This window comes from Sus scrofa, chromosome 11, assembly GCF_000003025.6.
Source record: "Sus scrofa isolate TJ Tabasco breed Duroc chromosome 11, Sscrofa11.1, whole genome shotgun sequence".
NCBI classification, from domain to species: Eukaryota; Metazoa; Chordata; class Mammalia; order Artiodactyla; family Suidae; genus Sus; species Sus scrofa.
In genome coordinates this window covers 42,455,844-42,483,065 of record NC_010453.5, presented here as the reverse complement: position 1 = coordinate 42,483,065, position 27,222 = coordinate 42,455,844, and positions in this window count along the sequence as shown.

Below are 27,222 nucleotides of genomic sequence, written 5' to 3'. Positions count from 1 at the left end.
TATTTATTTATATTTGATTGAAATAATTTATTTTTATTTTTTAATGATAATTAAATTTCTGTGCTTAGTAGTTACTAATCAAAATTCTGTATTAATAAAGAGCATTTAATATGGTGTGTTTATGTAAATATTATTTTACAAATAAGCACTGAGTTGATTTGAGTTGTCCACAGACATTGGGGGTTGGGACAGATTGTAATAAGCATGCTAGAATATCTTTAAAGTGTTTCAAGCAATGTTATAGCAGATAAGCATGGTTTTGATTACTCCCTTCTGACATAGAATTTTCTACTGATGCTTGACTTTGTTCTCTTCAGCAAGACAATTTGTAGAAGACAAATTATGCAGGATAATATAGATGAGAAGATAGTTATCACTTGCCAACAATTAATTAATAAATTTAATTTTAGCTTAAAATTCCCAAGTATATACAAGAGTTGAGCAGAATATTTGTTATGCTGATTTTTTTAAATTATAGCTGATTTACTGTGTTCTGTCAAATTCTGCTGTACAGTCAATTGACCCAGTTATGTGTGTGTGTGTGTGTGTGTGTGTGTGTGTGTGTGTGTGTGTGTGTGTGGGGTGGGTGGGTGTTTATATACTCTTTTTCTCATATTATCCTCCATCATGTTCTATCACTAGTGATTAAATATATCTCCCTGTGCTATACAGCAGGATCTCATTGCTTATCTACTCCACGTGCTATAGTTTGCATCCACTAACCCCAAATTCCCAGTCCAACCCACTACCTCCTCATTCCCTCTTAGCAACCACAAGTCTGTTCTCTATGTCCATGAGTGTTTCTTTTCTGAGGATAGGTTCATTGGGCCATATATTAGATTCCAGAATAAGTGACATAATATGCTATTTGTCTTCCTCTTTCTGACTTACTTCACTTAGTATGAGAGTCTCCAGTTCCATCCATGTTGCTACAAATGGCATTATTTCATTTTTTTATGGCTGAGTAGTATTCCATTGTGTATATATAACACATCTGCTTAATCCATTCATCTGTTAATGGCCATTTAGGTTTTTTCCGTGTATAGGCTATCGTGAATAGTGCCACAATGAACACAGAGGTACATGTATCTTTTTCAATGAAAGTTTTGTCTGAATATATGCCCAGGAATAGGATTGATAAATCATATGGTAATTCTATATTTAGTTTTCTGGGGAATGTCCATATTGTTTTCCATATTGGTTGCACCAATTTACATTCCCACCAACAGTGTAGGAGAGTTCCCTTTCCTCCACACCCTTTCCAGTATTTGTTATTGGTAGAGTTATACTTGATGACCACTCTGTCTGGTGTGAAGCAGTACCCCATTTCCCTTTTATTTTAATCACTTGAAAGTCCATAAAAGTAAAAACTAAGTTTTCCAGGAGAAGGTAGAAATTCTACCTGAACAATATCATTCTTTATTGAGTCATAATAAAGTTTTCTTCTTTTTTCTTTTTAGGCCTGCACCCACAGCATATGGAAATTTCCAGGCTAGGGGCCTAATTGGAGCTACAACTGCCAGCCTATGGCAGAACCACAAAACACCAGATCTGAGCTGTGTCTGTGACTGACACCACAGTTCATGGCAATGCTGGATCCTTATCCCAATGAGTTGGGCCAGGGATTGAACCTACGTCCTCATGGATACTAGTCAGATTCATTACCACTGAGCCACAGTGGGAATTCCTATAATAAACTTGTTTAAAAACAACTGAGCTGAAGCTAAAAGAATGCTTGTAAGTAAATTTATAATCCTAAATGCATGCACTGTTTTTAAAGTGCTAGAAAAATCAGTGATTTATGCATTGATTATATCAAAATGCATATCAAAATGCATATATTAAAATGTGGAGAAAACAACAAATACACTCTAACAAAAATAAAGGAAAATAAAATGATGATAGTAATGAAAAAGTACAAAAAGAAGAGGACAGTTAACCATACTGATAGCTGATATTTTACAAAGATTAGTAAGAATGTTAAAACCCTAAAAGTCCTCACAAGGAAAAGTATGAAGAAAGCAGAAATTGACGAACATAAGGTATGAAAACGGTATCCAGATTTTGCATACATTACAAATTTTTAAGTTATCGTGATCAATTGTACAGCAATAGATTTATCAGTTTAGGTTAAGTAGACACATATCTTTTCTTTCTTTTTTTTTTTCTTTTGGTCTTTTTGTCATTTCTTGGACCTCTCTTATGGCATATGGAGGTTCCCAGGCTAGGGGTCGAATTGGAGCTGTAGCCACCGTCCTACGCCAGAGCCACAGCAATGCGGGATCCAAGCCGCATCTGCAACTTACACCACAGCTCACGGCAATGCCAGATCCTTAACCCAATGAGCAAGGCCAGAGATCAAACCCGCAACCTCATGGTTCCTAGTCGGATTCGTTAACTACTGAGCCATGATGGGAACTCCTGTAGACACATTTCTGACCCAAAAGATAATGGAAAATAGGGAAGCTCTGTCTATATAATAAAGTCATTGAATCTATTTTCCTTTTGTTTTCCTTAAAGAAAACTCCATATTTAAATTGGAGAATTTCTTTAGTTTTTAAGAAAAAAATAATGCCAATCTTATACTAATTCTTCCAGAAAATAAAAAAGGTATGTCTACTCTCCAACCTATTAGGACAGCCTAAACTTGATACCAAAACTTGAAAAGAATATTGCAAAAAGGGTAAAGTTATGGATCAATCTGTCTTAGGATCATAAATGCAAAAATACAAAGCAAGTATTAGCAAATTGAACATAGAACCACATAACCAGGCAACTGAAAATGTAGGGATACATGGATAGTTTAGCATTTAAGAAAATTGCAATGTAATTAATGATATTAAGTGAAAGAAGTAGGAAAAATGGAATTTTCTTCATAGTTACAAATAATCATTTGATTATATTCAACAAATGACAGAACAAAATTTAAATTTAAAAAGTCTTTTTGATGCTCAGTTCATGAAACATTAGAATACAGCAATTAGAACCACAATGACATAACACTACACATTTATTAGGACAAAATATATAAAAATATGTAAAATTACAAAATGAAGACGTAATAAAACATGTCTATATATTTATATATATGTAATACATTAAAATACAATTATTATTAATATCAGGTGATAGCAAAGAGGTAAATAACTGGAACTTTCATTCATTGATGGCAGAAATGCTAAATAGTGCAGTCACTCTGGCGTTTTCATATTAAATTATTCTTAACATATAATGAACAATTCCACTTCTAGCTTTTGCCCAGGAGTAATGACATGTTGTACATGAATGTCTATAGTGACTCTATTCATAATTGACCAAAATTGGAATCACTGTTCATGAATAGATAAGTAAGCTATACCTATATATTCAGTTTAATAAAGAACTAACAATCTATACCAATGATACAGATTAATTTCATATGTATTTCATTGAAAGAAAGAATCCAATCTAAAAAGGGTTATACGCCATATGATTTCACTTGCATAAAATTCTAGGAAAAGCAAAACTATTGGAAGCAAGAAAAGATTAGTTGTTGCAAGGGTTTGGGGTAGGAGGAAATTGTTGACTACAAATGAGAGCATAGTAAAAGTTAGTGGTGTTATAGAACTCTCTGTATTCTGACTGTGGCAGTGGTTTTACAAATGTACACAAATGCTAAAATTCATGGAATCATACACTGTAATATATAAATTGCATGTTATATATATAAAAATAATACTAATCATAAATAACACTGCATATAGAAGGAAATTTCTTTTCTGATAGAGGACAAAAAAGTAGAACAAATATGAAATTTAATGAGGAATTCATAAAAATTAGCCTGCTAATTAGACAAGAGGATCTACTGGTAATACTTCTCCAAAGCATTGTCCTAAAAAATCCTAAAAAGTATAAATATTGGAAATGAAATAAAACTTTTATTTTTGCACATGAAATGACCATATACAGACAAAATCCAAAAGGAATATTAAAAAAAATCTTATCTCTTAAACAGAAATTTAGTTTTTATGTTTAATAGAAAAATTGAAAGAAAAAGAGTGAAAGAAATAAAAGAAACAGACCATAAATAGTAACTTTTAGAGAGATCTGAAATAGGCTAAATTATAACATTACCTAATGAGGAGATTCCAATCTTGAGTAAATGAAATAAAGCTGTGAGTATGCACCCAAGATAAAGCATGAAATTAGAAGGAATAGGAATTTTCTTCTTAGGGAAAATGCAATGAAGAAGGATTATATTTTTGTGTATCACATTCATAATTTATTTTCAAGTCTATTTTATTAAAGCTAAAATCCTATGTGAAATGAACAAAGCTTTGAGTGGGCTAGAGGAAAATTTTCACTTAACAATAGTCTCTAGAAAATCAGCTACCATATGAAAATGAGAGCTGAAAGCAAACTATTCCTATTGGTACTGGATAGAATTGAAAGTTTGTTCAAATGAGAGACTGCTTTTATCAAAAGGCTACTTTAAATACTCTATCCAGCAAGAATATCATTTAAAATAGAAGGGGAAATAAATAATTTCTCCAAAAAAAACCAAAAGCTAAAAGAATACAGCAATACTAAACTCATTCTAAAAGAAATACTGAAAGGGCTTCTCTAAATAAAAATAGAACTAAGGAGAAATAGGTTGGAGAAAACCACATTTGGAAAGCAATCACTGAAATAATCCAGCATACAGATCTAAAAATGGAAAAAAAGAAAAAAACCTACTGTAAAAGTGATGATAAACACAAGGAACAGTAAAAGGACAAGCATGAAGATGTTAAAAAAGGATTTAAAAATCATAGAATATGGGGAAGGAAACTAAGAAAATCAAAATAAATTTTTTAAATTATATGTTTTAGCCTATATGACTACAAGGCTTAAGCAAGCAGATACAGGAAGAGGTTAACATACATATAAACAGGGCAATTACAAATCAAAAACAAGCATTACATTCACAAAACTAAAGAGAAAAGTACACAAGCATAAAATAAATGGAAATCATCCAACAAAAAAGATAGGAAGGAAGGAGAAACATGGAATCAACTGGAAAATAAGGATTGAAATGACAGTAGATACCTATTTATCAATAATCACCTTAAATGTCAATGGACTGCATGCTCCAATGAAAAGACACAGAGGGGCAGATTGGATAAAAAAGCAAAAACCTTCAATCTACTGCCTACAAGAAACTCACCTTAGGGAAAAGGACATACATAGACTGAAAGTGAGGGGATGGGAAAAGATATTTCATGCCAATGGACAAGACAGGAAAGCAAGACTTTCAATACCCATATCAGGCAAAATAGGCTTTAAAATGAAGCCTCTAAAGAAAGAAAAAGAATGACACTGTGTAATGGTAAAAGGATCCATTCAAGAAGAGGATATTACAATTGTCAATATATATGCCCCTAATATAGGAGCACCCAGATACCTACAACAAATACTAACAGACATGAAAGGAGAAATTGATGGAAACACAATCATAGTAGGAGACTTTAACTCCCCACTCACATCAATGGACAGATCTTCTAGACAGAAAAATTAATATGGCAACAGGCAACCTAAATGAAAAAATAGAAAGGCTAGATTTAATTGATATTTTCTATACATTACATCCAAAAAATCAAAATATACATTCTTTTCAAGTGCACATGGAACATTCTCAAGGATCGATCTCATACTGGGGCACAAAGCTAATCTCAACAAATTTAAGAGTAGAAAAATTATTTCAAGAATTTTCTCTGACCACAATGGCATGAAACTAGAAATAAATCACAGGAAAAGAAATGAGAAAAAACCTACTACACGAAGACTAAACAACATGCTACTAAAAAAACAATGAGGAAATCAAGAAAGAAAACAAAAAAATACCTTGAGAAAAATGATAAAGAAGACAAAACAATTTAAAATCTCTGGGGTGCTGCAAAAGCAGTGCTTAGAGGAAAATTCATAGGGATATAGGCTTCCACAAAAAAGAAGAAAAATCTCAAATCAACAACTTAATCCACCACTTGAATGAATTAGAAAAGGAAGAACAAAGTCAGCAGAAGGAAATCATAAAGGTCAGAGAGGAAATCAATAAAATAGAGACTAAAAAAGCAATTAAAAAAATCAATAAAACCAAGAGCTGGTTCTTTGAAAAAGTAAACAAAATTGACAAACCTCTGGTGAGAATCACTAAGAAGAGGAGAGAAAAAAAAAAAACAAACAAATGAGAAATGAAAACAGAGAAATTACGAGATAATGCAGAAATACAAAAAAAAATGAGAGAATACTATAAACAATTATATGCTAACAAATATGACAACCTAGAAGAAATGGAAAACTTTCTAGAGACTTACAGCCTGCCAAAACTGAACCAAGGAGAAATATATCAACTGAACAGACAGATCACTAGATATGAAATTGAATATGTCATAAAAACACTCCCTACAAACAAAAGTCCAGAACAAAATGGCTTCAAAGGCAAATTCTACCAAATATACAAAGTTGAACTTAGACCCATCCACCTTAAACTTTTTCAAAAGTTTGAAGAAGTAGAAACACTCCCAAAGACATTCTATGAGGCCATCATCACCCTAATTCCAAAACCAGACAAAGATACTATCAAAAAAGAAAACTATACTCCAATATCTTTGATGAATATAGATGCAAAATTCTCAACAAAATTTTAGCCAACTGAATCCAGCAACATATAAAAAAAAATCATACACCACAACCAAGTTGGATTTATCCTTGGGTCACAAGGATGGTTCAACATATTCAAATCAATCAACATCATACACCACATTATCAAAATAAAAGTCAAAAAACACATGATCATCTCAAAAGATGATGAAAAATCATTTGAAAAATTCCAATATCCATTCATGATCAAAACTCTTACCAAAATAGGGATAGAGGGAACATATCTTAACAATAAAAGCCATTCACAACAAACCCACAGCAAATATAATACTCAATGGAGAAAAACTGAAAGCCTTCCCATGAAAATCTGGAACAAGACAGGGATGCCCACTCTCACCACTGCTCTTCAACATAGTTTTGGAAGTCCTAGCCACAGCAGGCAGACCAACAAAAGAAATTAAAGGCATCCAAATAGGAAGAGAAGAGGTAAAACTGTCACTGTATGCAGATGACATGATACTATATATAGAAAATCCTAAAGACTCAACCCAAAAACTACTTGAACTGATCCACAAATTCAGCAAAGTAGCAGGATATAAGATGAACATTCAGAAATCAGTCACATTTCTGTATACTGACAATGAAATATTAGAAAAGGAATACAAAAAAAACCCTTTTAAAATTGCATCCACAAAAATCAAATACCTTGGAATACACCTGATCAAGGAAGTAAAGGACTTATATATCAAGAACTATAAAACATTAATCAAGGAAATTAAAGAAGATGTAAATAAATGGAAAAATATTCCATGCTCCTGGGCTGGAAAAATTAATATTGTAAAAATGGCCATACTGCCTAAAGCAATCTACAGATTCAACGTAATCAGTATGAAATTATCACTGACATTGTTCACACAACTAGAACAAATATCCAAAAATTTATATGGACCCACAAAAGACCCAGAATTGCCCAAACAATCCTGAGGAACAAAAACCAAGCAGTCTGGCTCTCCCAGACTTCAGGCAATACTATAAAACCACAGTCATCAAGACAGTGTGATACTGGTACCAAAATAGAAATATAGACCGATGGAACAGAATAGAGAACCCAGAAACAAACCAGATACCGATGATCAATTAATCCTCAACAAAGGAGGCAAGAATATAAAATGAGAAAAAGAAATTCTTTTTAAAAAGTATTCCTGGGAAAACTGGACAGCCTCATGTAAATCAATGAAACTGGAACACACCCTCACACCATGCACAAAAATAAAGTCAAAATGGCTTAAAGACTTAAATGTAAGACAAGACACCATCAAACTCCTAGATGAGAAAATAGGCAAGGCATTCTCTGATATCAACCTTACAAATGTTTTCTCAGGTCAGTCTCCCAAGGCAATGGAAATAAAAGCCAAAATAAAACAGTGAACCTAATGAAACTGACAAGCTTTTCCCACAGCAAAGGAAACCATAAAAAAAAAAAAAAAAAAACTTACAAATGGAAGAAAATAGTTTCAAATTGACTGACAAAGGATTAATCTCTATAATATACAAATACCCTATACAACTCAACAGCAAGAAAACAAACAACCCAATTAAAAATGGGCAAAAGACCTGAATAGACATTTCTCCAAAGAAGATATACAGATGGCCAACCAGCACATGAAAAAATGCTCAACATCGCTGATTATTAGAGAAATGCAAATCAAAACTTCTATGAGATACCACCTCACACCAGTCAGAATCGCCATCATTAAGCCCACAAATAACAAATGCTGGAGAGGGTGTGGAGAAAAGGGAACCCTCCTGTATTCTTGGTCAGAATGTAAATTGTTATAACACTATAGAAAACAGTATAAATGTACCTCAGAAAACTAAATATAGAACTACCATATGACCCAGCAATCCCACTCTTGGACATATAACCAGAGAAAACTTTCCTTGAAAATGACACTCGCACATGTATGTTCATTGTAACATTATTCACAATAGCCAAGACATGGAAACAGCCTAAATATCCAGTGACAGATGAGTAGATTAAGAAGATGTGGTGTATATACACAATCAAATACTACTCAGACATAAAAAAGACCAAAATAATGCCATTTGCAGCAACATGGATGGAACTAGAGACTCTCATACTAAGTGAAGTAAGTCAGAAAAAGAAAGACAAATATCATATGATATCACATATCTGGAATCTAATATGGGGCACAAATGAACCTTTCCATAGAAAAGAAAATCGTCAACTTGGAGAACAGACTTGTGGTTGCCAAGAGGGAGGGAGAGGGAGTGGGATGGACTGGGAATCTCGGGTTAATGGATGTAAACTACTGCCTTTGGAATGGATAAGCAATGAGGTCCTGCTGTATAGCTTTGGGAATTATATCTAGTCACTTAAGATGGAGCATGATAATATGAGAAAAAAGTATGTATATATGTCTGTGTGACTGGGTCACTTTGCTGTACAGTAGAAAATTGACAGAACACTGTAAGGCAACTATAATGGAAAAAATTAAAAATCTTAAAAGAATTTTAAAAAATGAAAAGCCTACTTTCTAAAACTCAGAGCTTAAGAGAATGTAAGAAGTAAGCCCAAAATCTTTAAGGTAAATAAAAGTAGTATAAATGGATTAGCTATGATTACCTGACAGAGTTCAGTAAAATATACTTATGATTTTTAAATTCTATAAGTTTAGCTCTATATTTCACCATTTTTGCTGTTATAGCACTATTAAAGATGACATGAATTAACAGACGGAATATGATCTTATTCTTGGTATACTTGTAGAAAATATTTTATTCATAACAGTTTTTGAGCCTGACAACATTTGATAGAATAATAATCACTTGGAGTTCCCTTTGGGGAATAACAGAAATAAATCCAACTAGTATCCATGTATATGTGGGTTTGATTCCTGGCTTTGCTCAGTGGGTCAGGGATCCAGCATTGCCATGAGCTGGGGTGTAGGTCGCAGATGTGGCTTGGATCCTGCATTGCTGTGGCTGTGGTGTAGGCCAGCATCTACGGCTCCAAATCAGCCCCTAGCCTGGGAACTTCCATATGCCATGGGTGTGACCTTAAAAAAAAAACAACAACAAAAAAGAATAAAAATCACTTTATGCATTAATATATGAAAACATGCACACATAAAATATTCTTATAATAAAATGCTATAAAAGTAATTCATTTATAAAGAGCCAAAGTCAAATGTTTTAAATTATATTTCAACCCATCTCTTTCTTTCATAAGTCAAAGGCTTGAGATCTTGTGAGTCCTTTAACACAGGAGGGGACAAACTATGTCTCATGGACCAAAGCTGACCCTGTACTGACTGCACACCCCATAACCTAAGAATGGTTTTATGTTTTTAAACGGTTGGTAAAAAAATAGAAGGATAAATATTTTCCATGATGCTTGAAAAGTATAGGAAATGCAAATTTCAGTGCACATAATTGAAGTTTTCTTGTAGCAAAATGAGGTTTGTCTTTTCCTATGTCACCCATGGCTTTTTCATGCTGCTCAACAGAGTCAAGTAGTTGAGACAGAGACTATATGGCCTGTAGTACTGAAAATATTTACTATCTTCCCCTTTACAGATAAATTTACTGACCTTGGCTTTTTTTTTTTTTGACATAGTGTACAGCAAAGGATATCCCATTACATAGTTTTCTAAGCATATTTTTTTTTCTGAAAAAGATTGAAGCAGAGAGGAACTCAAATATTTCGAGTTCTGTATTACATAGTTTCACTATTCTACCTTAAAGAAAATTGTAAAAAGCCCATGCTGAGGCTCTTCCTAGTGGCTTTAAACAAAACGTCCTATTTAGAAAAACTGGCAATATCATACAGGATAACTCTTTTACTGCATTTTAAATGCATGTGGGGTTATGCACATTTTTCATGCTGAATGGAATTCTCACGGCTCTAATAATTTTTGCAAGCTTATTTCAGGGCTGTGCTATTTGACAAATTTAAATCATAGATAGTTTGAAGCCACAGCCCATTTTGTTTTATGCAAACATATCTCTTGTCTTTCCAGTAGTCTTCATTTAGGGAGAAGGATTCCTTATTCCTATCAGATGGTCATTGTTAGGCCAAATGGAGCTAGTGTGGGGGAAACATATACTAGAATTATTTTCCCCTTTAAGACTTTGAGTTCTGAAAGAGTAGAAGGTGGTCCATGTGCCAGTATTCCCTATAGACATGCTTGGCTGTGTCAGTAGGAGAGAACGAGCCTGATGCTAAGACAGAATCACTCAGATTAGAAAATAAAGAGTGAAAACTAACAGAATTGTCTAAATGTCCAGTATAAGATGGGCCTAGAATAAACATCTGGATGTCAAAGTTGTGTGAGCTCAAAATCAATTCTTTATTTATTTTTCCTATAATTTAATCTTGTTGCAATTTAGATTATTATTATTATTATTTTTTTTTTTTTTTAGGGCTGCAGGTACAGCATATGGAAGTTCCCAGGCTAGGGGTCAAATCTGAGCTGCAGCTACTGGCCTACACCATGGCCACAGCAATTCCAGATCTGAACCAAATCTCTAACCTACACCACAATTTGCTGCAATGCCCTATCCTTAACCCACTGAGAGGGGCCCAGGGGTCATACCTGAATCTTCATTGCTACTAGCTGGGTTCATTTCTACTGAGCAACAATGGGACCTCCCGGATTTATTGATTTTTATAGACAATGTATCTTTGCTAAAACAGTCTAAAACCCCTTAAGGGTTTTTCCCCTTTGACAATTATTCTGGATTGAAAGAATATCCTCCTTAAAGTATTTTCAGGGAGTTCTCTTGTGCAGTAGTTTAGGGGTCTGGCATTAACCCTGGCCCAGGAACTTCCACATGTCATGGACACTGCCAAAAAAAAAAAGTATTTTTTTGAATGAAAAGGGTCTTCCTATCTGTTTCTCAAAACCGTTGCCTTAAGATTTAGCTAAATCCTTCTCAAGCTGTAATAAATGACCAGCTGGAGCAAAAACTAGATTTAGTTAATCATCTGCTAGTTTCCATGCTAAATACTTCAGCACAAGTTTATCATATGGCAAAAATAGCAGTAGATCGGGGGAAAACAAGTAATTAAATCAATATGAGGATTTGAAAATGCATGTAATGGCCTTATAAGATGAATTAATGCTTTCTTAAAATCTATCCCTGCTCCACACTGGGCTCCTTCAAATAACAGATATATTTACACTGATGTTATTGCTATGCCCACAAAGTAAATGTTATACTAAAGGTAGATGCTCAAACAAATATCATTTTGCTGTGAGAGAACCTTGGCTAAAGGCCACAAAGTGGCCATTAAAGTGAAGAAGTAATCTTACTTGAAGAGAGGTCTTCTTTTTCTTAACTACTGAGAGGAGATCTCTAGGCTCTTGGAATATCATGCCTGGTAGAGGTATCTTTGTCTTGGTCCTTTGGCTGCCAAACAGACAAACAGTATAATTTCTGATGGATGTAATTTATTTGGGCCATGCAGTATCACTTTTAGCTCTGAAAGGAAATGGAAAATAAAGGTATCATTCCAAAATTCAGGAAAGGGCTGGAGACAAAAAAATCAGTAATTCAGGCTGTGTGAGCTCCTCCCAAAACTCTGGAAGCCAAGTGTTCAGGTGAGTTTCCTTGGTGGGCAGTACTCAATATGTATTGTCATACACAGAGGATGGGAAAGTAATGCAATCCTAACTCCACAGGGAGAAGAGGATGGTAGCTCTGCATTCAGTACTTCCGAAATCTGCCCTGTATGTTTCTTCTTCTAGCTGATTTTAATCAGTACTCTTTCCATGTAACTGTCACTCTAAAAAGAATAGAAAAAAAGCCGCTCCAAAACAACAATGAAAAAATAAAAACAAAAATCAGAAAACAAACAAAAACTGTTTCCTTAGATTCAATAATTTATTTTAATAATGGATATAGTTCACATAAAATATCCCTTTATTTCTGTCATCTCCATTTGTAATAGAGTAAAAATATCTTTGAACTAGTTTCTAAAAGATTTTAAATGTTCTGTGAGACTCTAATCAAAAAATCCACTGGTCCATTAGAAAAATGAACCAATTCAAGAGGTTGCATTTGTTTCTAGAAGTGGCAATTCTTTTCCTCCCATTTTGTTATTTCTACTGTATATTGCTTTCTCATATAAAAAAAGTATTTAAGGGTTATGATGCATTGATTAGCAATTAAAGATGTAACATAAAAAGGGCCTCATAATGTCCCATTAGCAAACTGATTTTATAACTTCTGTGACATGTGATAGAAAATTGTTTGTATTTTACCTACATAACTGGAAGTAAAAATGGATAGTTTGTTGGTGAATCCAATTATGAATGTTGAAGACCATATAAACAAAAATTTGGAACTAATTTGATAGTATGGTATATCCTTTTTCATTAATGATCTACTTACAAAGATAGTTTATGGAAACTCATGCTTTAGAGAAAACATAAGGCTTGAATTTGTCACTTTTTTTAGTGTACTAGTAATCTTTATTTCACTGACTCTAGTTTAAAAAAAGGAAATAACCAATGCTCTGAATGATTAATCAAGATCATTTTTACTATGTATATCTTCTAGGAAGATAAGTAAATATAAAGATAATTGGAAACTTGTTTCCCTTTCATATAGACATTTTCATAAAATACAATAGAACCATATTTCTTTGTAGTTTAAACCTTCAAAAATTTTTAACTATAAACAACTTGGAGGAGTTCCCATCATGGCTCTGTGGTTAGTGAATCTGACTGGGAACCATGACGTTGCGGGTTTGATCTCTGGCCTTGCTCAGTGGGTGAAGGATCTGGCGTTGTGGTGAGCTGTGGTGTAGGTTGCAGATATGGCTCAGATCCCGTGTTGCTGTGGCTGTGGTGTAGGCCGGTGGCTACGGCTCCAATTCGACCCTTAGCCTGGGAATCTCCATATGCCGTGGGAGTGGCCCAAGGAATGGCAAAAAGATGAAAAAAAAAAAAAAAAAAACAAAACTTGGAATAAAAGTCAAATAATTTGAATGTATGAAGTAATTTAGTGGTTAAATCCCCATAAAATTATGTGACCAATTTTCAAATCACTTCTCAGACCAAATGGAATTTGAAACACAGTAAATTACTTAAGTTGATTTAGTGAATACACACACACACACAGAAACACACTATGATTAAAGATACCAATTTATATGATATGAATAAATTTATTTAACATTTCATGAAGCAGACAGTGTCTGTTTCAAGAGTCCAGAGAAGTGCAAGATGGGGCAGAAGGCAGGAAGATTTTACAGGATAAAAATTAAAGATCAGGAAAAGAAAAATAGAAAATGTTTGACTGGCTGGGGCCACCTAGTCAACCCTGTTTGGGATGAAAAGGAATAAGGAAATAAATATTGAGCCCAGAGTAGACTTGGCCTTTGTGGATTGGTTGACTGGATAGACTGTGTTTCTGGTCAAGCAAACCATGTACAGGGACAGAAAGTTATCCAAGCATCGGTTTGCTGAAGTGACACCCCAGGCAGGCGCAGCTCCCTCTTGGGCCTAGAAGTTATCTCCACTGTCCCTACTTTGGAACATCCTCTTGACCGTTCAAGAGAGTTGATTGAAAGTATTGATCTTATAGTGACTCGTAAATACATAGAGAGCCATAAGCATTCAGACAGATGCAGAGATCTCTTAGCTTTCTTTTTACAATTTTAGTCATGAAATGGGTGTGATAATACAAAACTTGCTTTCTTATAAAAGAACAATAGGATCCAAATTGACTTTATGATAGATGGAGTAAATTAAGGTTACCATCACCTATGGATTATATTTATTACTAATATTTGTAGAGAAGAGTCTGAAGACTTTTCTTCTGCTTAATTTTCTGTGTTCCCCCTCCACTTTTTTTCCCTCTTGATAGGAATAATCTCCCTGAAATTTGCATTTCAAAGAGATGAGTAAGGTAAATAGAATGTGTTTCTTGGATTAGAAAAGGTATGGGGGACATGTCACCATTTCGTGGGGGGGATTAGGAAAAAAGAGTAATTTTGTCCTAAAGTTAAATTATTAGTTTTTCCAAAATGAGAAAGAGGAAAAACCTTGGCCAAAATTTGAATAGATGTAAAAATTTGTAGATGTTTTGTGAAAAAGGAATCTTGGGGAAAGAATTTTATTTGTGGTCTAACTGGCTAAGTTTGAAATGGATTTAGTTAATTTTTTAAACATAAATTTTAATATCAATATCACATTGATACAAAATTAGAATTTGGTTTTCTCTCTGTTAAAATAAAGAAATAATTTATTATATTATCTGTCTGCTCTTAATAAGAAATTATAAACAAAGGATTTTTGTTATCTTCTATTTTTTATTTCCTTATTTATTTTTCACTTTTTAAGGCCACACCTGTGTCATAAGGAAGTTCCCAAGCTAGGGGTTGAATCAGAGCATCAGCTGCCAGCCTGAGACACATCTGTGACCTACACCACAGCTGATGGCAATACCAGATCCTTAACCCACTTAGCAAGGCCAGGGATCAAACCCACATCCTCATGGATATTAGTCAAGTTCATAACCCACTGAGCCACAATGGAAACTCTCTTTGTTACCTTTTAAATAATCTCCCTGAAAAGCAAAGATTTCATGTTGTATTTATTTGATTATTTATTTATATACTATCTTATTAATATTAAAGAGATAAGGTTTTTTAATAACTATATAACTTTATGTATTTGCCTTTGACATCTTTAATTTTCACATTGATTAAATGAATATTTTTGACAAACCCCCTCAATTTGGAAGCTCATATTCAGAGCCCAATAGGAACTTCCATCTTTTTTTTTTCAATACTTCTCTCCTTAGCTAAATGAAACTGTGCAGAGGGAAAGAAAAATATTCCAAAAACAAAGAGCTCTAAATCAAGATTATAGAAATCTTTTGAATTCTATCTTAAATAAAGTTCTCCCTGATATTTATAAATAAACTAAAAATTCTGAACTTAAGACACAAAAGTCTTCCTTGGAGGAATTGCATTCTTTCTTGGTGCCTATGAGAGGTAATTATTCTTCCAAGTCTTCATGGACAAGTTGTTTATGCTGTCCTCTGAATATTAGCTTGCAATGTGACAAGCTTCTGACCATAGTGCTACTTTAAAACAAAACAAAACAAAACAAAAACACAAACACACTCAAAAAATCTTTTAAATATCAAGTTCAGTGAGGGCAAACAGTATATATTATTGGCAGTACTGAACAACCCCATGGACATAAGAAACATCCTCAAAAATGGTGCAAAGGATAATCCCTTCCCAAAATTCAGAGCCTCTCCAAAAAATTGTCAAAAAAGGAAAAACTTGGATAAGGTCCCTAAGAGCTGGCATTAGTTGATAGGGGACTAGCTGAAAATGGAGTACAACCATATTTTTGTCTGATCTTATCTAGCCACAGATGGGGTAAAAAACACATTTCTGTTTGGCCATATTTGGGGCCACCAGTCTGACAGTTGAGTTGTCTGCATGCACAGAAACTGACAACATGTATGTTTTAGGCAGGCAGAAAGCCAAGCTGAGTTCTCAAGGCAGAAAACTGTAGTACAAACAAGAAGACAATAGCTGTCTGAAGTGAGAAAAAGGATCAGTGACCAATAGGGGCAACATAAAATTTTACTTTCTCTCTCAACAGGGCAGTACAGATATCCAGGAGAGCTGACTCTGATAAGAATTCTCACGCTTTGCTGGCTTCTGCAAGTTTTCCTAGGATTTCATCTACAGATTTCAGTGAAAGTAGTATATATAAACATAGCTCTTGTATCTAGAAAGATTTGGCCAGATTTTCTTTTTCTTTTTCTTTCTTTCTTTTTTTTTTTTTTTTTTTTTTTTGTAGTTTCTCACTAGTTTTAGGGAACTAGTAGCTGTTTACCAGAGAATCCCTCAGTGTCCCTTCAACATTGGGAGGGGACCTCTTTGAGAGTGGATTAGAGGATGTTCCATTTGGTGTGGAAGGATATGACCAGACCTTCAAGAACAATCTTTTTTCCAGTGCACTGTTTGATTGCAAATGAGATGCTGATTTCTGGTCAAGTATTTTGATAATTGACTCCCTTGGAGGGTGTAATGGGAGAGGCCCAAGTGTTGTCTTAGCTTTCTGGATTTGGAAGTATTATAGTCAAAAGGCCAATGACTTGATAGATTTTTTAGTGGTCTATGGTGTCTTCTGAGTGGAAGGGCCATTCAGATAGAACCTAAGTAGACTGAGAGTACTCAAGTAAAGGAGGATAGAGGAGAGTAATAGGAGTCATGCCTGTCTTTAGAGTCTTTTGTTTTAAATACCCCTTGTTTCTTTAATAATTCATTAACCTTTTGCAATGAATCTTGCAATGTAACTATAGTGGAATCTTAAAGTCTTTGGGAGTAGCTGTATAGCAATTAAAACAAGTATCCTGTTCTGTTTGTTTGATTTGGGAACACTTGGTTTCAAGTACATGTCTTAAATGGATGATTTTGCTTAATTATAACTTTCCCAATAATGTCTATTGTAATTCCAGTTTGTCTCAGTAAGATTCTTCTATTTTTATAGATATCCACAGATCCCAGGACCACAGTGCTTAGACATAAAAAAGGCAGGCATGTCAAAACGTAGTTGATTTAATTCTTTGAAAATTGAGAATTACATTTTTTGGGTAGGCCTGTGTCTCTCAGAGCCGAATTAATACCTTAGAGGGGTGCAACTCTGGGTTGAGGATTTTGTGGTGTTTTACAGTATATCTCACTACATTAAAACTTTCTTATTCTCTACAAGAATATTTCTTATTCTTTTTTATTTAGCACTTACTTAAACAGACAGACTGTTTTTAAAGGCCTGTAGAACTGCAAAATGGGGCAGAAGGCAGGAAACTTACTAGATAGAGAGTAAAGAAAAAGAAAGAGAAAAATAGAAAATAAAATGTATATATGTATGTGTGAATGGGTCACTGTGCTGTACAGTAGAAAATTGACAGAACACAGCAAACCAACTATAACAGAAAAATAAAAATCCTAAAAAATGGAAAATATATGATTGACTGAAGCTACATAGCCAAACTTGTTTACTATAAGAAAGAACAATGAAGTAATTGTAGCGTCGAGATCTGACTCAATGTTTGGTGATTGGCTGACTGAACAGACTACATATCTGGTTAAAAATACCAAAGAATTTATAGGAACAGAAAGTTATCTAAGTTTCCTTTATCTGATGTGGAACTCTGCGCAGGAGCAGGTCTATCTTGGGCCTAGAAAGTAATTTCAACAAATATGCTCTCACAGGGGTTCACATAACCTGCTTTTGAAAGAGAAGTAAAAGAGTTAAGTGAAGAGTTGAATGTTAATTATAGATAGTAAGATTATTTTTTTATTTTTTGTATTACATAAACCAGGGCTACATTTCAGGAAAATATAAAAATCAAAGGTTTACTTTCTGTACATAAAGTTAGGAAAATCAATTCAATATTGTTAGTTAAAATATGAAAATCTGATTTGAAATTTTGCAACCTATATATTGTGTTGACAGGGAAAATCAAAATCATATGACAAATAGATATAGGGCAAGACTCAAATGGAATTTGAAATAGCATATGTAAGTATTTGTGAGAAGTGAGAAATAGAAAAATAGGAAGTGACAAATAGTTGCTATCTGACTTTTTTATTTCCTGGTGGTGCAATATGTGAGAGAAAGTTAAAATCAGATTTATTTTTCAAGCTCAGTATTGGCTAATACCACAAAGGTCAAGAACATTATTTTTTTTATAATTCATTTATTTATTTTCCACTGGAGAGCATGGGGACCAAGTTACACTTACATGTATATATATTTTTTCCTACCCTTTGTTCTGTTGCAGTATAAGTATCTAGACATAGTTTTCAATGCTACTCAGCAGACTCTCCTTGTAAATCCATTCCAAGTTGTATCCGATAACCACAAGCTCCAGATCCCTCCCAACTCCCTCGCTCTCCCCCCAGGCGGCCACAAGTATCTTCTCCAAGTCCATGATTTTCTTTTCTGTGGAGATGTTCATTTGTGCTGGATATTAGATTCCAGTTATAAGTGATATCATATGGTATTTGTCTTTGTCTTTCTGGCTCATTTCACTCAGTATTAAGAGTCTCTAGTTCCATCCATGTTGCTACAAATGGCATTATGTCATTCTTTTTATGGCTGAGTAGTATTCCATTGTGTATATATACCGCTTCTTCCTAATCCAATCATATGTTGATGGATATTTGGGTTGTTTCCATGTCCTGGCTATTATGAACAGTGCTGCACTGAACATGTGGGTGCATGTGTCTTTTTCAAGGAAACTTTTGTCTGAATGTATGACCAAGAGTGGGATTGTGGGGTCATATGGAAGTTCTATGTATAGATTCCTAAGGTATCTCCAAACTGTTCTCCATAGTGGCTGTACCAGCTTATATTCCCACCAGCAGTGCAGGAGGGTTCCCTTTTCTCCATAGCCCCTCCAGCACTTGTTCTTTGTGGACTTATTAATGACGGCCATTCTGTCTGGTGTGAGGTGGTATCTCATGGTAGTTTTGATTTGCATTTCTCTTATAATCAGCGATGTTGAGCATTTTTTCATTTGTTTATTGGCCATCTGTATATCTTCCTTGGAGAACAGTCTATTCAGGTCTTTTGCCCATTTTTCCATTGGTTGATTGGCTTTTTTGCTGTTGAGTTGTAGAAGTTGCTTATATATTCTAGGGAATAAGCCCTTGTCTGTTGCATCGTTTGAAGCTCTTTTCTCCCCTTCTGTAAATTGTCTTTTTGTTTTCTTTTTGGTTTCCTTTGCTGTGCAAAAGCTTTTCAGTTTGATTAGGTCCCACTGGTGTATTTTTGCTCTTATTTCTGTTGCTTTGGGAGACTGACCTGAGAAAATATTCATGATGTTAATGTCAGTGAGTGTTTTGCTTGTATTCTCTTCTAGGAGTTTGATGGTGTCCTGTCTTCTATTTAAGTCTTTCAGCCATTTGGAGTTTATTTTTGTGCATGGTGTGAGGGTGTGTTCTAGTTTCATTGCTTTGCATGCTGCTGTCCAGGTTTCCCAGCAATGCTTGCTGAAAAGACTTTCTTTTTCCCATTTTATGTTCTTGCCTCCCTTGTCAAAGTTTCATTGACCATAGGTGTCAGGGTTTATTTCTGGGTTCTCTATTCTGTTCCATTGGTCTGTCTGTCTGTTTTGATACCAGTACCACACTGTTTTGATGACTGTGGCTTTGTAATATTGTCTGACGTCTGGAAAAGTTATGCCTCCTGCTTGGTTTTTGTTTCTCACGATTGCTTTGAAAATTCTGGGTCTTTTGTGGTTCTATATAAATGTTTGGATTGTTTGTTCTAGTTCTGTGAAAAATGTCTTGGTCAATTTGATAGGAATTGCATTAAATCTGTAGATTACTTTGGGTAGAATGGCCATTTTTACAATATTGATTTTTCCAATCCAGGAACATGGAATATCTTTCCATTTCTTTACATCTTCTTTAATTTCTTTGATTAAAGTTTTATAGTTCTTAGCATATAAGTCCTTGACTTCCATGGTGTATGCCAAAGTATTTGATTTTTTGAGGTGCAATTTTAAAAGGTATTGAATTTTTTTATTCCTTTTCTAATATTTCCTTGTTGGTATACACAAATGCAACTGATTTCTTAATGTTAATCTTATATATTTCTACTTTGCTGAATTTGTGGATCAGTTCAGGTAGTTTTTGAGTTGAATCCTTAGGGTTTTCTATATATAGTATCATGTCATCTGCATACAGTGTCAGTTTCAGCTCTTCTCTTCCTATTTGGATGCTTTTTATTTCTTTTGGTTGTCTGACTGCTGTGGCTAGGACTTCCAAAACTATGTTGAAGAGCAGTGGTGAGAGTGGGCATCCCTGTCTTGTTCCAGATTTTCATGGGAAGGCTTTCAGTTTTTCTCCATTGAGTATTAAATTTGCTGTGGGTTTATCATAAATGGCTTTGATTATGTTCAGGAATGTTCTCTCTATATCCACTTTGGCGAGAGTTTTGATCATGAATGGATGTTGGACTTTGTCAAATCTTTTTCTGCATCTATTGAGATGATCATATGATTTTTGACTTTTCTTTTGTTAATGTGGTGTATGACATTGATTGATTTGCATATGTTGAACCATCCTTGTGAACCTGGAATGAACCCCACCTGGTCATGGTGTATGATCTTTTTGATATGTTGTTGGATTCGGTAGGCTAAAATTTTGTTGAGAATATTTGTGTCTATATTCATCAAAGATATTGGCCGATAGTTTTCTTTTTTGGTGCTATCTTTGTCTGGTTTGGGAATTAGGGTTATGGTGGCATCATAGAACATCTTTGGGAGTGTTCCTTCTTCTTTAACCTTTTGAAAAAGTTTAAGGAGGATGGGTATCAGATTCTCTTTATATGTTTGGTAGAATTCGCCTGGGAAGCTATCTGGTCCTGGGCTTTTATTTGTAGGGAGTGTTTTTATGACATATTCAATTTCATTTCTAGAAAAGAACTTTTTCTTGTTTGATTGAAGTATAGTTGATTTACAATTTTTGATAATTTCTGCTGTACAACATAGATGCAGTTATGTAAATATACACATTTATCCTCTTTCAGATCCTTTACTCACCTAGATTATCACAGAATATTGGGTAGAGATCTCTGTGCTATACAACAGGTCCCTGTTGGCCAATCGTTCCATATAATGCAATGTGCATATGCAAATCCCAAACCTCCAGTCTATCACCCTCTACCAGTCCCTTTTGGTAATCATAAATTTTTTTTCAAAGTATAAGAGTCTGATTCTGTTCTGCAGATAAATTCATTTGTATCCTTTTTTTAAGATTCCACATATGTGTTATCATATGTTTGTCTCACTATGTAACTTCACTTAGTATGATAATCTCTAAGTCCATCCATGTTGCTGCAAATGGCATTATTTCATTCTTTTTTAATGTTTGAGTAATACTCTTTTTTAAATTTTTTTAATTGTTATTTCCCCAATACAAATTTTTTTCTACTGTACAGCATGGTGACCCAGTTACATATACATGTATACATTCTTTTTTCTCCCATTATCATGCTCCATCATAAGTGACTAGACATAGTTCTCAAAATGTATATATGTTCCACATTTTCTTTATCAATTCCTCTGTTAATGGATATTTAAGTTGCTTCCATGTCTTGGCTATTGTAAAGGGTGCTGCAATGCACATTGGAACACATGCATATTTTTTTCTTTCTTTTTTTCTTTTTAGGGCCACAGCTATGGCATATGGAAGTTCACAGGCTAGGGGTCAAATCAGAGCTAAAACTGCAGGCCTACACTGCAGCTACAGCAGTACCATTAACAAGCTGCACCTGTGACCGTAGCTTGAGACAACATTTGTTCCTTAACCCACTGAGCTAGGCCAAGGATCAAACTCACATCTTCATGGATACTGGTCAGATTCTTAACCTGCTGAGCCACATGGAAATTCACATGTATCTTTTTAAATTATGATCTTCTCCAGATAGAGTCCCAGTTGTGGAATCAAACTTAAGTTTTTTGTTTTTTGCACAGCAAAGGTAACCATAAACAAAATGAAAAGACAGACCACAGGATGGTAAAAAATAGTTTCGAATGAAGCAACTGACAAAGGATTCATCTCCAAAATATAAAAACACCTCCTGCTGCTCAATGTAAAAAAAAAAAAAAATCAAATATTGTGCAGAAGATCTAAACAGACATTTCTTCAAAGAAGACATATAAATGGTGATAAAACACATGAAAAGATTCTCAACATTGCTAATTATTAGAAAAATGCAAATCAAAACTATAATGAGGTGCCACCTGAGAGCAGTCAGAATGGGCATCATCAAAAATTCTACAAACAATAAGAGCTGGAGAAGGTGTGGAGAAAAAAAAACTCTTCACTCTTGGTATGAATGTAAATTGGTGCAGCCACTATGGAAAACAGTATGCATGTTCTGCAATAAACTAAAAATAGAACTATCACAAGGACAATTTAATAAATGCAAAGTACTCTCATTTCCTAAATTAAAGGTGCTCCACCTACTAAAGGCATATGTAGTTGTAAAATGGGTTCTGCTACCTCTGGACTGCATATGAATTGAATGTTGAAAAATCCATCTGTGAGTGAGGATTGCAGATTCCTGCCTATAGTATTCTTTTCAGGAATGGAGAAAAGGGCTTTCCCCTTTCTTTAAAACAAATGTAGGGAAATTTTAAGACATCTACCTGACAGCTCACTGTGTTTCCTGAAGTTCAAGAGACACTGAGATACTATTTGATTCCTGCCAAGAGAAATCTTAATATGGAAGTTGTAGCTGGGGTTACCATTTTTGGCAATGTGGTAAAGAAAACCAGCATGGGTAGGTTCTGTCTGCATTCTACAGGAAGTATATTTCTTATCAAGCATAGAGAATTGAGCAAAGAAACCTATCTAGGATCAATCTAAAAGAGACCTAAAGGACCGCCTACAAGTTTAAAGAGGAACAGATTTCTTAAAGTCTGAGGGCTGAGGAGATAGTGGAAATTGCTAGTCACAGAGAGCATTATAATATCATGGAAACTGCAATTTGATCAGAAATTGAAAAGCATTTGCTAGGAAGGGGGTACTGACATTAAAGCCCTCTCTATCAGTCAGATAACCATTCAGTGTATTATTGTTCCTCTGTCTCCCCACCATCATTTCAACTCAGAGGGGCTCAAAATAGCAGATTCAGAAGTGGATAGGAAGAGATGGAAAGAACGAAAAAGAAATATCCTTCCCTAAATGTAAGCTTTGTGGTCTTGTTATAGGCTTCATGTCCCCTTCAAGGAAATTAAATCCAAAAGCCTCTGGCCATGTCTCATTGCAATACCCATTCCCCCACCTTGAGAAGCCTGGACTGCTTACTCCCTACTAGGGAAGGAATGTAGGCCATTCCCCCTCTGTCTCCTGTAACCTATTCCCTATGCAAATAAGACCCTTAGTGTGGGGATACAAAAACAGTTGTAAAGTGAGCTGGGCCTCCTTCTTATATGCACAAGCCCTCTCTCTCTCTCTCTCTCCCTCTCTCTGAAAATGTATTTTCACTTGTAAACCCCAGGCCACCTGCTCCATCCCTACATGGCAAGACCACTGGCTCTCTATCTCAGTGCCACTGCAGCACTTCCTAGCGAGAACAGCCCACCCTCTGGGCCGGACTGCCCACACCTCCAAATTCTTGCTGCGTGTGGGCAAGAATCAAGAGAAATAAAACAGAGAGACCTGACATTAATATAGTCTGAAGTAGAATGAGGTGGAATTGGGAAGACTGTTTATTTATTTATTATTTTGGGCCACATCTGTGGAATATGGAAATTCCCAGACTAGGGATAGAACCTGAGGCACGACAGCTGTGACCTACACCATAGCAACAGCCATGCCAGATCACTAACTCAATGTGCCACAGCAGGAACTCTAGGAAGACCGTTTACATTAAATTTTAAAGTAAAGTTTTAATATCAGTGAAAAAAAGGATTATTTAATTACTAAATTGAAATTCTACTTGTGACTGGCATGAAAAAAACAATGAAAGCTGCCTAAAATTTTATTTAAGGGCCCAAAGGAAAATTTAAAAAATACCATTTTAAAAAGGCTTTAAGCAATAAAAATAAAATTATTGACACTTAACTATGTCACATTTATTCAATATGATTACAAATGTAACGACCAAGGAGTCACACGAGCGAGATGAGTGAGACACTACGGACCTTCTGGGCCTGACTCTAAAGAAAGATAGGGGACAATTAGAAGAGCAGTACATGTACATTGACAACACGTTATGCAAATTATGATATTTTGAAGAGAATAGTCTTTGCGATCAAGTTTTATCTGCCTCATGACAAGAAACAAGCTAAAAACTGTGTCTAATACTTGTGTTAGATCAGACATATAGCTAGGTATGAGGAGAGAAATGGGGGCATGGGCCAGGTGTAAACAGCCAGGTGTAAACAGGCTGAAAAAGAAAAGCTGGAATCTTCAGGCTGACAGGAAACCATACATTTTGGGTGATAAGTGTCCTAGAGGCAGACAAAAAAAGTGGGAGAAGGCCAGAATCTTCAGCATTTAAATGTAACATTTTGCTCACTGTGCTTTTCATTATAATAAAATAACCTTGCAAATAAGAAGTACCTATCATGCGTTGACATGCCATGACACTTCCTATCAAGGCTAAATAAGGACAAGAATCTCTTGGACCTCTGGTAAGCTGGAGCTGAGATGAAAGTCAGGGAATATGATTCCCAAACCCAACCTTCCCCATTGTATATTTTACCCCTTCATTTGTAAGCCCCTCATAACCAAAGAAACTCAGGGCAGCTGCTTACCTGTCTGTCCACACCCCCCACCCCCCACCCCCCACCCCCCACTCTAAGGGTATATTCACATTTAAATAAATCCTCACCATACCCTCTCAATCTCCCTGTCTCATTTCTGAATTATTTCTGTGATGAGACAAGAAATTTTCATTGGGAACACATGTTAATTGTTTTGACTATTTAGCTGTTCCTTTCCTCTACTGTCTTCTGCTCACACAAGTATAATGAAGCCACTTGAATATCACCATAAGATGAAAGTGAAATAAACAGCAATGCTAAAAAAAAAAGTCCTACTCTCTTGTCCTCCACTATTACCACCATGTGACTTATTCTCATACTACATATTTTTCTGATTCATTTTCTTTTTTTTATTTTAATGATTTTTATTTTTTCCATTATTACTGATTTACAGTGTTCTGTCAATTTTCTACTGTACAAGTTGACCCAGTAACACATACACATATACACTCTTTTTTCTCACATTATCCTCTATCACTCTCCTTATTTCTCTCCTTCATGACATTTTCTTAGGATCCCTCATCTTACATATAAATATGGGTATGAGTTATTTTTTTTATTTTCTCTCTTTACATGTTATTAATAACCTGGTAATCTCTTCGCTTCAATTACATATACAAGGACCATCATGCTGGGAAAGTTTACAGATAGATAAATAGATGATAGATAGATAGGTAGATAGGTAGATAGATAGATAGATAGATAGATAGATAGATAGATGGTAGATAGATAGTTGATTGAGATGATAGACTAACCAACCTCTGAATTTTTTGACAAATTCATTATAAATAATATTTTTTGAAGACTAACAAGCATAGGTGAAACAAAAATAATTTCTACTGCTAAATTAAAAGTTTGAGTTTCTCACTCTCATTTATTTATTAAAAAGTAGTATTGATCCTCTTCTCCATGCCAAGTATTGCACTAGGCATAGAGCTACATGTATGCTGAATTGAAGGGATAAAACCCCTTCATTAATTGTGATATCAGAGGAAATGGAGGCTCAAGTAGCCTCTATAAAACAATTAAACATACAGACACACACATACACACACACACACTGCAACACAGTGATAAAAGCTATAAGGGAAACATAGAGGACCAAGGAAAGTCCCCTCTGAAGAAGGATGGTTTCAGGTGAAACTTGCAATATATGTAGCAATGAGCCTAATGAACAGAAATAGGAGCATTTCAAGAGAATTGGAATGTGTGAAATCACTTACAGAGAACTAGGAGTTTTAGAATAATTATGAGAAAATTGTTATGGATAAAACATGTGTAGAAAGGGTGGAAGAAATGACACAAATTGTGGAAGATAAAAAAAAAGTAAAAAAGGGCTAAATCATTAAGGGTTTTGTAGGTCAAGACAAAGATTCTGAAATTTATGCTAAGTGCAGTGATGACAACCATTGAAGGGTTTTAAATTGCTGAGTGAAGTGATCAATCAAAGTCACATTTACTGATTATACCTCAGTAATATCTCTCAGAGTTGTTCTATATTCTCTATTCCTGCGGCCACTACTCCCATAGTTCTAATAAATCCACTAATGCCAGAACTTCTTATTTCTCACCTGAACTATTATAGGAGACTTTTAAAAGACCTCTCAAATTTGGATTCTTGTTAAAGTACAACTTTGATCATCTCCTTCCTGTTCAATGACTCTTCATTAGCTAAAGTACACATTACCTCATTCCTTGTCTTGACATTCAAAGCTCTCTATTTCTGTCTCTTCTCTTATTCTATATTATGACTTAGCTAGAAATCAACTTGAACTCTTCCATATTTCCTATAAATACTTGTAACTATTGTTTCCCATTATTTTCCCCAAGCAGTTTCCTGTGCCCTTCCCTGGAGGGTAAATTCTACTTCTCTATAGTGTAACTTCTCTCTGTGCTTAAAAATGTAACTCTAATACCCCTCCCAGTATCCACAAAATCTTTGGCCACCTCAAGCCAGAAATTGTGTCCTTCCCTCTTTTTGTATTATAATTTAATGAATGAATTAATCAGAAAAATATGGATACAGAGATGTCATGTGACAGACCCTTGGCTACAATGTTTTTTTGTTTTTTGTTTTTTTAAGTAGGATAATTATGACAGGTTTTCTGGCACTGAGAAACATAACTTTGTATGGAAATGAAAGGTGTATCACATAGTCTTGTAATTTGATAACTCCTGCCATAGAATTTTATACTATCAATATGAACTCACAAGTAAACACTAAGTACTTTCTAGAGATGTCAGAGATGGCTT